We start from the raw sequence: 13,431 nt of genomic DNA on the forward strand, positions 1-13,431 counted from the left end.
CCCCCCCCCCCCCCCCTTATCAAACCCCTCTGATATATATACTTTTCCTCTCCATGGGTATTTAGTAGTCAGACAATTTTAGTTTCAGAAAATAAGACAAATTCTGTGCCATGGTTGCAGCTAGGATATACCAGGAGGCAAGGCAAGCAAGCCTTATACTCATAGAGAAAGGAAACTGAAGAGTAAAAGCTTATCTCATATTCCCTTGAGATGTACAACGGACCACTCTACAACAGAATTTACTTTCTTTATGCCATATACTGCTTGAACAGAGGAGTAAGTGCCACTCGGATTATAGTACATTTGGAAAGTTGTTACAAGAGGAAACTTTACAACGTAAATACTTACTTCAATTGCTGCTCTTTTTTATCATTATTCAGATGTAGACAGAAGGTCTAAAGAGTGTCTCTAAAAAACAGTAGCGGAAAAATGAATATATCTATTGGGGACCATGTTATGGCATTTTATATTAAAAAGAAAATTATTCGTAGAAAAAAAGACTTTTTTGGTTTTTAATCAACTAAACTTGGTTACAGGGATTTCAGATCGATGACCAAGCTAACAATTATGGAAATATTTTAATTATAGCTTTTTTACAATTCACAAATAAGTTAAGTCTTTAATATATTATCATAATTGCAGATACATGAAGTGTAAATACCTTTCTGAATTAAAGGGATCAATTACAGGAATAAAAGGTTCTTATCTTTTATAAACTGCAATAAAATTCTGAACTTTGAAAATCAATATATTTATTCTTACTTAATTTCAGTCAATATTCAATTCAACTTCTATAATTAACAAAATTTCCTTGGTTCTTGTTAATGGTGTAAAAGATTTAGACTATTTCTTTTTGTCACTTCAACGAGGAAAAAGGTCAAATATCTGCGAATAAAGAATAAGAATAAGAATGTTTCTTCTTGCAGTCCCCTTATTAGTAATAATACGCGATTTTTTTCATGATTTTTTTTGAGAACGGGATGTTATTATACTTAATTGATAGTTAGGTAAATTAACTTTTCTATACCACCCTCCCCTTTTTTAAACTATCCAATCCCTTTACTGTACCACCCACCCTTATATATACTATCCAATCCCTTTTCTATACTATCCAATCCTTTTTCTATACCACCCAACACTTTTCTATTCTGTCAAATCCCTTTTCTGTACCCCCCAACAATTTTGTTTACCACTGGCCAAAACCCTTTTCTATACCACCCCACCCATTTTCATATCATCCAGTCCCTATTTTATATTTTAACTCCCCTCCCCATCTGTTTATAAACCATCCAAGCTCTTTTTTACATCCCCCAATCCTTTTCTACACCCCCATTCCCCTTTAGCACCACACTAACTCTTTTCAAAACTTTTAATTTAAGGATTGGTTACATCTTACAAGATAAAAACTTTAAGTTTAAGTTAAACACAAAGTTAAAAATAGTTAATGCGTAAATGTTTAAACTGCAACGTTTTTAACTTTTCGTATTTATAGAAGAATAAGTATTAAAGATCATTATTTTGATGAAGGAAAAATTATGCAAAATATGTTTTGAAATTTTTGCATCATCCGTTTCCGAAAAGATAATTATGATTATATCCTTATTATGTAATGAAAGAGAATATTACATTATCTAACCTCTCCTCCAAGCTGCCCCCATCGCCCCCCCGCCCCCGTTAGAGTGGAGAGGCAGATTTTTCCTAAAGGAACTGTTATCATCCTTTTACATTTATTGAATGGTTTGTTATTAATTCCAATTCTTTGAATTCTACCAGGGTTTAGGAAAGGTTAAGAGTTTCCTTTGAAGTATAAAGTGCTCAACACGAATATTTAGCAGAAACCTTCAAGGAATATAACATTTAAATTGTAGTCCGAACCAACATAAAAATCAGCTTCTTTGTACTCACGTAGATTTAACAGTTTGGTCCTTGTCCCATCAAGCTGTGATTTAACAGTTTGGTCCTTGGTCCTACAAATTAAAGAAACCGAACGCATCTGGCCCTAGTTAGTCCAGGATGTACTTTAGCATCATATTACAAATACACCAACATTTTCTTGGATATCAACAGCATCGTAATCCAGAGCTGAAAACTTAAGATTGTGATATCCTTAATCCCGATTGGTTAATTAATCTTGAGATTAAGAAAAAAAGGTGGATTAAGCATTAACATTAATCCCGATATCCACCATTCAAAGTTCCCAGCTCAGAAGTCAGAACTTTTGTGTTATCGATTTCGGGATAAAGCATTATTGATCTACATATCCTTCAAATAAACGAATTTATTTAATTCCTCATCGATATCCCGTGTTGTTTATACCCTGCAGGGATAAATAAAAAAGGATCCCACAATTGATCTTAACATTTAATAGTGCCCGCATTGGATATCACGATTAAGGAGTCTCCAAAAAAATGTTCCAAGATCAGGTTTTCTAGGATATCATCAGTATCCTAGACCAGAATTTTATCACCATCCTTGATCAGAATTTTTAGAATATTAGCACCATCCTTGATCAGAATTTTTAGAAAATTAGCACCATCCTAGACTAGAATGTTTCTAATATTAGCATCATCCTAGACCAGAATGTTTCTAATATTAGCACCATCCTAGACCAGAATGTTTCTAATATTAGCACCATCCTAGACCAGAATGTTTCTAATATTAGCACCATCCTAGAATAGAATTTCTAGAATATTAGCACCATCCTTGATCAGAATTTTTTAGAATATTAGCATCATCCTAGAACATAATTTTTAGAATATTAGCACCATCCTTGATCAGAATTTTTAGAATATTAGCACCATCCTTGATCAGAATTTTTAGAATATTAGCACCATCCTTGATCAGAATTTTTTAGAATATTAGCATCATCCTAGAACATAATTTTTAGAATATTAGCACCATCCTTGATCAGAATTTTTAGAATATTAGCACCATCCTTGATCAGAATTTTTAGAATATTAGCATCATCCTAGTACATAATTTCTAGAATATTAGCACCATACTGATCCAGAATTTCTAGAATATTAGCACTATCCTAGACTAGAATTTCTAGAATATTCGCAGCATACTGCACACACATCATCTGGATCTCTTGGCCTTTGGCAAGGACCAAAAAATCCTGGTCATTCCCATGATCTTTGCTCTCGGCCCCTTCTGATCTGCAATGATCTATATTAGTTATTCTTAATTATTGAGTTGTTTCACATAAACAATAGCCAAAGATAATAAGAATGCATAATGTTGAAATATACTTTTTGGTTTGCAAAACAGTCATCAATCATCATAAATATAAGCTTGCAAAAAATAGCTAAATTTTTTACTAACTTCATTTCTAAAATAATAAACTTATTTGATCTCATGGAAAGCTTTACATACATAAACAATATTCCTCCTACTCCTAATCCCTTTCACAGTATTCCTTCTACTCCTACTTCTACTTATCCACAGTATTATTCCTACTCCTACTTGTATTATCATCCACAGTATTCCTCCTACTCATATTCCTACTCCTATTCACAGTATTCCTCCTTCTCCCATTCATAGTATTCCTCCTACTCCTACGTCTACCCCCAAACACAGTATTTCTTCTACTCCTAATGTAATAAATATTGTGTAAAATGATATTCTGTAAATCTGAACTACGTTGAACATTATTAACTATCTACGTATGTAAACTTCTACGTAAAATCCATTATTCATTTGAACTGTGCTTCAAAGGAATACGTATAGCATGATTAGCTTAATCATGTGATAGCTGACGAATTCTCATTGAAACATACAAACTGAGATAGTGCCCATTGGTTTGGCATTGATTTGAGCTAGTATCCAGTTGACATAGATAGCTCATGAGATTGTTCCCAGTGGGTTGGCAATGATCAATTACTAGCTAGAGTCCCTGTTGACATCAATCGCTGACGAGATCGTGCCCATTGGTTTGGCGTTGATAGAATAAGAGCTAGTGTCCGGTTGACATCTATAGCTCATGAGATCGTGCCCAGTGGTTTGGCATTGATTGATTAATAGATAGTGTCCTTGTTGACAACGATAGCTGACAAGATCGCGCCCATTAGTTTGGTGTTGATAGAATAAGAGCTAGTGTCCGGTTGACATCTATAGCTCATGAGATCGTGCCCAGTGGGTTGGCAATGATCAATTACTAGCTAGAGTCCCTGTTGACATCAATCGCTGACGAGATCGTTCCCATTGGTTTGGCGTTGAAAGAATACGAGCTAGTGTCCGGTTGACATCTATAGCTCATGAGATTGTGCCCAGTGGTTTGGTGTTGATTGATTACTAGCTAGTGTCTGTGTTGACATCGATAACATATGAGATCAAGCCCGTTATTAGTTTGGCATTGATAGTTAAAAGATTGTAACCAGGTTTAGACATTGATAGCTAAGTGAAACTGAATTGTACATGGATAGACACGGGTTAAAGAACCCTTTATGGAGTAGGGCATTCACTTGTTCTTGTATTCCCATTCAAAGTAATGCTCCTATTCTCCTACTTCTTTAACCCAGTATTCCTTCTACTCCTACTCCTACTCCTACTCCCATCTACAGTATCCCCCCTACTCCTACTCCTACTCCCATCTACAGTATCCCCCCTACTCCAACTCCTACTCCAATCCACAGTATCCCCCCTACTCCTACTCCTACGCCCATCTACAGTATTGTTTCTACTTCGATTTCCACTCATTGTATTCCTCCTATGGCTATAGGGAATAATTTTCGTCTTTGATTTTTGTAATTTTAAAATGTTATAACTAATATATTTTTAAATGTTTCGAGCACAGTTTTATTTGTAAATAAATCCGTTATCTACAATTAAATTAGAGATAAAAGTTCTTTCCCTTCAAATTAAAAGAAAAAAAGACGAAAGTAACATCAATACTTTCTGGTTACTACTCTATTCAATCTAAGAAAGAACAGAATTTCATTGTTAGAAAATAAAATTTTCTCTTTACCATTCTGAAAGTGGGATTTTTAATAATCCCGTTCTTTCTTATTTATAAATTAACGAGGAATTAAATTTCTAGAATTTTTTATTGTTCTATTCTTGAATAAGGTTTTATTTCAATGAATTTCAATTATTAGCTTAAGCCATGAAAAGAAACTTTTTTAAATTCAAAATTTATAAGATTAAACCCCGTATATCTCAAAATATTCATTTCTATCTGTATATGACAACATTTCTAAATTGAATTGTCCCTTTCTATAATTCTTTTTGTTATCGCTTAGTAGAAATAATGAAAATGTGTTTTCTCCGAAAATGTCTGAAACTAATAATATTTTCTAGTTAGGTAACTCATTCATAGTAAGAGTGTTATTAGTTTTGGTTGACGTGGTTTTATATCAAACCTTCTTAGTAATATTTATTCAATCTTTACTGAATAGGGGATATTGGGTGGGCAGCGGCAGGCTCCCCTCTAGATTAAAGGCTAGATTAAATAACCAACATAAAGAGGAAGAACGTCGTCTTTGTTATGTCTTGAAATCAGACGCAGGGATTCCCATGAAACACGAACGTAAGAAAACGACTTAAAGGTCGTCTTTCTTTGTTAAAATAATTTTCGGCATTTGTTGGTAAGCCTAATTATACTGTATAATAATAAAATGCTCCTAGTCCTGGTATTTCTAAAATCTGGTCTGCCATTTATGTCAACCTTCAATATTACCGGAGATATAAAAAAAAGGCATACCCCAATTTGGAAATGCCAGTACTAGAAGCATTTTATGACTATTGTTTAAAGAAGCATATGCAGTAATTAGGTTGACAAACGAATGCCGCAAATTTGTCGACAAAGAAAGACGATCTGCTAACTGTTTTGTTTTGAGTAAAACCCTGAGCGTCGCTCCTTAAAGGAAGGGATCTTTAACTTTATTTTCAATCAAATCGTTAACATATAGACGGATTTTATATCATTTACTATTAATATGATCGTACATTTTTCGATTAGTTGTTATCCTATAACATGAGTTGTTGAAGTGTTTATCGAAATGTATTCTGTAAAATCATTTGTTTGTTCCAAAAAATGTGGCCTAATTTAGCAAATTGGTAGCATTTTCATTATTATTTAATATCATGAGAAAAAATGTTCGCTAAGAAGTAAATACTGGTACAAAATCGTTTGTTCGGTAAAATATGCTTTCTCTTCTTCTAGGTTCAGCTGTTTGATCAAAATTTACTCAGTGATAAATGGGCTGTAAAACCAGGGTTTTCTCAAACCTGTAATTAGTAGATTAACAAAAAATCGAGATCAAGCATTGCTCTCGATATCTACAATACATATACACAATACAATACACATCAGAGCCCGAAACTTAAAAGAGTATATTAGAACGAAACTCCCGAGTTCCCTTGTTGGGGTCTTAACATTTGTGTAGATTTTGATTTTGGAGATTCGAAAAAATGGAGATTATGAAGAAACTAAATAAAATTATATTTTAAAACAAAAATGTTGATATCAACAAAACTGCCTAACCCCATTTGTGAAACCCGGGTTTCAAGACTGGTTTCCATAACGATACCNCGTACCTCTGTGTCTAAAAAGATTCTTCAACCCCCAGTTTATGGATCATAAATAAATCTAATATATCAAAGGTTTTAGATTTTGATTTATCACGCATACTGAACCGTACTGCATGTTTACTGAGTTTAATTCAAAAATGTGAATGAATATCTATTTGTTTGACTGTCTGTTTGTACCTTTTCCTATAGGTAAAAAACGTAAAAATGGACTGTATTTTATATGTCCAAGACTGTTTGTTTCACCTTAAAGAGGCTGGGGAAGAGAGTTTGTTTCACCCTCAAATTGATTAAAGTTTTGCTTGCGTATAACCAATCTAAATATATACTTATTATCCTCCGTTATCATCCGCTTGACAAATTCCACGAATATGCATAAAAAACATTTGTACTTATATCGGATAGAAGTTAGTTTACTTGGCGTTTTGACCTGGTATTGAAGTTTTAAATGTTTTTTTTTTGGATTTGATATAAACATCAGTACAGGCTTACCCACAAATGATGATCTTATGGTTAAATTAAGTTTTCTGCCTTAAAAATAGTCTTTTAATGGCTCACTAGTCACTAATGATTTGGCAAAGAAAGAAACAAGTTCACAGTTGCAGGAAATGTTGAACATGAGTAAACAGACATTATAAATTCCGCACAGATGTATTATTATTATAGTGGATTGGTAGCGATTAAAATGTTGTTTCCGCCGTATAAATCTCTGCTTTTGCCATTTCTTGTTTACATATTCATAAATTGCAAATTTGTACACTTTAAAGTACAAACTGTCTTAGCTCAACATGCCAAGAGAAAAAAGATATGGACAAGAAAAGTTGCTCTAAATTTGCTCGGCATATAAATCAGCATAAAAGCCGAATATTCAGAATTTCAGGAGATTTCAAAATCCAAAATGAAATCTCACTACCGCCAATACCACAGTTTGAAAATAAAAGTTGAAATTTTATATTCTCATTTTGGATTTTGAAATCTCACTACCGCCAATACCAGAGTTTGAAAATAAAAGTTGAAATTTTATATTCTCATTTTGGATTTTCAAATCTCACTTTTTATTTTTTTCATGAATCTCACTACCTTAGAACTTGACACTATATACTTTTATTTTATAAAACTGGGGCATTTTATACCTACAGGAATTTTTCAAGGTATAATATATTAATATACTAGAAATTCAAGGTGCTTCGCGCCCTTCTTTCTAGCCTTAGAGTGCGCTTCGCGCCCATCTTCTAAATTAATTGTGAACAATGTTCTCTTTGTGTACATCGTAAAACAAAACAAAAATAATTCGCGGATTTTCACAAAAAATTTCGCGGATTTTCAAAATTTTCAAAAATTTAATGAAGACCGAATTTTGATGGAGACAAATATTTGAAATTTTGATCATTCATAAACCTTCCCTGTGGTCCCGTGATGTCCCACAAAAAATTTGGGCCCATATCGGTTCAGCCGTTTTGACGTTTATTGGATACAAACAAACAGACAGACAAGCCAAATTTACATATAGATGTGCATTAGTGTATATATAGAAAAGATTAAGTATATAATTGCAGTTCTAGATAGAGCTATGTGTTAGAGGAATTGGGGTAAGGTCGGTAAATGTTGAATATCTGAAATAATTAAATTAAAGACAGGAAATTAAATATGAACTGCTCTAATTAAGAAAACAATAGATAGACAATAGACGCCTTTCAAACTGTTTGGACAGTTAATTTTTTTACTAGCATTTGAGTATAAAGAATTGAAGCTTATCATCAATAATGTTTTTTGAGAAAAAAACCTCCAGATTTTTTCATTGCATGAAAAATTTCAATGCACTTATTTTTTGTTAGTAACGAGCTTTTAGGCATAGGTCAAACATTAATGCTTTGAATAATAAAAATGACGTATATAATTAATATTTGCATAAGATGTAGAGTCTTAAAAATCTTAGAAAACTCTTTATCATTTTGAGTCTTGGGAACATTGTTTAGTGGTGAAATTGGCTTTGTTGTGTTCTTAAACCCAAAAATGGTAGAATTATGACTATTTTGAAATAGAAAAAACATCCCTTTAACTTAGGCCTTTTAAAGGGAGTAACCGGCTATGTAAGGTAGTTGAAATGAGTATGCAGTGTTGTGGATACGTTTCAGAATTAGTTTTTTTTACAATTATTAAATAACGACAAAGAAAAATAAAGTAAAAATAATAAAGTAATCTAATTAGATGGTTAGGAACATATTTCTCAAAAGAAATTTTTCAATAAATCAATGCTAAAATCGATTACTTCGTTTTCATTATTATATTGAATTTCTTATTTTCTTTGAATTTATTCGCAGATTTCTTTAAATTTTTCAAATGTCGTCTTTTCAATATCAATTCTAGAAAATCTGTAAAATCTTTGTGAATAATGAGAAACCAGAATAGTGAGAAAATAGAAACTAATAATTGACCAAGATTAATTATTTTCGATGATAAGATTAATTTTTATTTTCTCATCATGTTCCTAAACATGACGTCTGTAGTTTATTGTAGACTTTCGTTATTAATAATAAAAAAAACTAATTTTGAAAACGTATCCACCCCCAAAGTAGGCGTTTTAAACGTCGAATTTGCGCTAAAACTCAGGATTTACAAATCTTTAAAAAGTTTAATATGTCTCCAATGAATCCGAAAGAAGTTTTCCACAACACTGCATACTCAGTTCAACTACCTTACATAGCCAGTCACTCCCTTTAAGATTTTTTGGTACATCTTTAAAATCAAGGCGTGTCTCGCCAATTTTTATGTTTCTATATTTGTTATTTTATTGTTTTCCCTCCTGTTTCACACCAATTTGGTTCAGAGGAACCTAAACGTGGTTGGAATATACAACGAGATAAACACTTTAATGTAGTTTTACAAACAGTCGTTTAAGACAAAACTCTTACCAGAAGATAGATAGATAGATAATTACAACAGTTGGGAGTTTAAGGTGTCCTATATATATGCACCAGTAATACTTTCAGGTATATTAACACTTTTAAAGAGATTCTAGACGCAATTTTAAACGATTCTCCATTTGCACATTTGTTGAAATTCAGTAAGTTTTAAACATTTATTCTCTGATGTTAAAACCTGCACAAAAATCAGTAAATTACAAGGTAAACATTTATAGCAACTTAGATATGAAAGAAATTGTGTTACATAAAATGGTTTTAAATATCTCAGAGTAGACTTTAGTAAACTTAGATATGAAAGAGTTTGCTTGATTCTTAGCAATGAATTATATTTAAACAATGAGCAATACAATTGAAGTTTGACAATAATAAAACTTGTTTACATTAGCCGAAAAAGGGACCCACAAAAGTAGAGGAACATTTGAATGAATAGTTACATACTTCTGAAATATTAAATGTTATGTACACAATTAAATAATTATTAAACATATTTAACTAACTATGCAGTTCACTGTTCTGTTTGATAATGAGTGAATGAATGTTCACATTTGGATAATTCCCTCATGTTGAAAATACCCAACAGTGGATGTTGGGTATACACCGGAAGGCGTAGGTAGTTAAGATTGAAGTAGGACGTCCTTTGTTTTAATATTTTAACAACAGTTGCTCATGCATGTAATCAGCTATAAATATATAGGGATTCTGTCATTGATGAACAGACAAGTGGTACAGTTGTAAATCAAACATTATTCTCTATCAATTAAGGGCCACAATTATAATCTTGTCCCGCTTTAGAAGTTTTTTTTTGTGTAAGTGAGCTTTTTTAAAAATAGGAAACACATAAAAATAGCAGCCTTTTTCTAAAAAATATGCAAATCTTTTTTTTACCTCATAAAAAAATTCATAAACAATTGGGGGAAGGTTATAAAGTTTCTGAAAAATTTATTGTTTCTTGTATGTATATTGTATGTATGTATGTCTGAAAACGTTGATGTCAACTTTCAGATAAAAGTCCCCTTTAATATATTGGCAATCCTCGTAAGAAATTTTTAATCCTCGCTTTCTAAATAAAGTTACCACTGGTTGATTTTTTATCTTTTCAGCGTTTGTATTTTTATCGATTAGATCATTTCTTTTTAGAGTTTAAAGACAAATATGGTACGTATATTTCCAGCCAAGGAAAGGAATTGAGTTTCTGCAACAACCTCTGATTTTCTAATCCCTATATCTTTTCAACTTGATATTTTAGACCTCTGATATTTCAAACTATAAATTCTGTTAGATTAAATAGTCTGAGTTTAAAATATAAAAGGTTAACACCGTCAAGTTGCAAAGATAAAGGGGATTATAAAATTTGAGCTTGTGGCAAAAACTCAATTCCTTTGTTGACATATTTTCAATCGTTACTATTCATAGACAAATACAATACTTTGGGTATAAGTCGAAATAAACACTTTTGCGATAAAAAGTTTAAAAGAAAATAAGAAAAATAACTAACTAACTTATGTCAGGATTGTTCAGAAGATAAATGTGTATCTTAATATTCGTCCATACAGGGTCATACAATTTAAATCTACTTTTTAATCTTTACGGATGCCAAGATTAAAATAATTCGTCAAAAATTAATCTCAAGACTAAGGTGATGCATTCAGAGAAAAATATGGGTCGAGCCTTGAATTTTTCCAATAGTCTAATTTTTAACTATTAAATCACATCGACAAAACTCACCAATTTGGGGTTTAGCCTCGAGACTAAGCTTTGTGTATTTTGCAGTTATCCAACTTTTTTCATCATGATCCCTGAAAATCACTTGTTTCAGTGGAAATGAGTGTTGTCATCATGAAAGAAAACAACATATACTATATTGTTAGACGTGAGGAATGTATTAAAGCTTATCTTAACTTCGTAGTAATAAATAGTCAAGGTATAAATGGTAAAAAGCCTGCGTAAGTAATTATACATAATCCCTGCTAAGCTCTGTAATCTCTGTATATTTAAGATAAGCTGCTCTGCAGTAGAATCAGCAGTTCTATCCGAGTAGTTATAGGACAAAATGAAACTAGTTATAAAATATGCTTCTTGGAGTAACTTCGCGCGTGATATTCTACCTTCACCCAAAAAATTGGTTATTTTTTACTGTTCTCTCTTAATATTCCTAAAATTCGTTTATCCTATTAACTTTTAAAATAAAATAATAGGATGTTTATTGTTTAATATGCATAGGAAAATATTTTTTTGCACCATTTTCCCATGGTTTTCACCTAAAAAATATTTTTAATCTTCTTATGAATTCTATTGTTACAATAAAGAAAAAGTTTTTTAACTCCTTTGTCATTGCCGTTCATGGGTTCTCAGCCCCAAATATTGAAATCTTAATTAAATACTCTTGAATGTATAGCATTGCTTGGTTCTCTCATAGGGATTCTGGTCACTTTCAGTCACACGGCTCAAGGAAAAAATGTGAATTGAAAATAATCTTTTTTTTAATAACTAGGCTTTTAGGGCGCTTCGCGCCCATCTTCTTTTTTAATTGTAAAAGGTTTCTCTTTGTATACATTATAAAACAAAAACTAAAAAAAATATTTCACGGATTTTATAAAACATTATTTCGTGGATTTAAAAAAATTTCTAGAATCGAATTTCGTTAGAGACAAATATTTGAAAATTCAATCATCCATAAACTATCCCTGGGGACATGTGAAGTCCCACTCAAAATTTGGGCCCGATCGGTTTAGCCGTTTTGAAGTTTTTTTTGGAAACAAACAAACAGACAGACAAGCAAAGTATATATATTATATTGTAAGCGCAAAGAAGACATAAAAAATGTTATCAAAAGTTTAATATTCTTTCTTTATTTTTTAACATTTCTCAACAGGGAGCAGTGCCACAAGGAAAATTATTCAAACCAATAACATTTTTGTGTAATCAAAACATTATCTTTTTATACAATACTAGGCTAATAAGGCGCTATGCACTCATCTTCCATTTTTATTGTGAACGTGTCTCTTTGTGTACATTGAAAAACGAAAACAAACAAAAAATTTCGTGGATTTTCATAATTTTCAAAAACAGAATTTTGATGGAGGCAAATTTTTGAAAATTCGATCATCCATAAACTTTCCCTTGGGTTTCACGAGGTCCCACAAAAAATGTGGGGCTTGGGCCCGATCGGTTCAGCCGTTTTGACGTTTATTTGTTCCAATGTATACTGAATAGTTGCATATTAAGCAATGTATTTACAGATAGAAAGATATGAACATGCAAAATATCAATTGCATATCAAAAGATTAATAACCACTTAATTGATTGTTCCAATGTTTCATGAATAGCCCATTATTTGTTCCAATGTATACTGATTACTGAATAGATGCATTATAAATATGAACACCTATGATTTGTTTGTATTGCATGATTTGTTTGTATTGCATATTAAATATATTAATAACATCCAAATTCTTCTAATTGGTCCGAAGAGATTTTTTGAATAATGAATATATCCCTTTTGCTTTGATTAATATCTTTTTAAATAAGGATTAATACTATTTTTACTGTGTTTGCAAATAATGATGATTAGAGATGGGACGGAGAAGGTTGTAATGTGCTATTTCGAGGGTTGGGCAACATATCGAAACGGAGATGGTATACTCGATTATTTTTTATAGAATTGGATTCCAATAATAAAAATATGCATTTGTTTTTCATTTCTAGTTGAATTGGCTTTCCTAATATGATTTTGACATTGTTTAAAAGACAAAATTCATCTTTGTCTTTTTTTTTCTGAAATTCAATAAGATCATATATAATAAAAATTTGACAATATTTATGAATAATGTTTTAATTGTCAAATCAATCAAATTTCAGTGCCCTACAGGCCCGAGCGCTTCTTGGTCCTGTGTCCCCCCCCCCACAAAAACTTCCATTTCTGGGCCTGGCGCCACGTCTATTCTTTTCGGGATCGATACGGATACAATACTTTCTTATC

The 13,431-nt window shown here is 31.8% G+C and overlaps 1 protein-coding gene across 1 annotated transcript in view; it reads right to left on the reverse strand.

The window, feature by feature from the left end:
* LOC111714871 (proteolipid protein DM beta) overlaps positions 1-11,280 on the reverse strand; it is a 28,617-nt gene extending 17,337 nt beyond the window's left edge. Inside the window, exon 1 of the mRNA XM_023490085.1 lies at positions 11,178-11,280. The gene's annotated coding sequence lies outside the window, so the exon portion shown is untranslated. The remainder of the gene's footprint in view (positions 1-11,177) is intronic.
* Between the last annotated feature and the right edge of the window lie 2,151 nt (positions 11,281-13,431).

The sequence above is a fragment of the Eurytemora carolleeae genome, unplaced genomic scaffold, assembly GCF_000591075.1.
Source record: "Eurytemora carolleeae unplaced genomic scaffold, Eaff_2.0 scaffold1666, whole genome shotgun sequence".
Classification (NCBI taxonomy): domain Eukaryota; kingdom Metazoa; phylum Arthropoda; class Copepoda; order Calanoida; family Temoridae; genus Eurytemora; species Eurytemora carolleeae.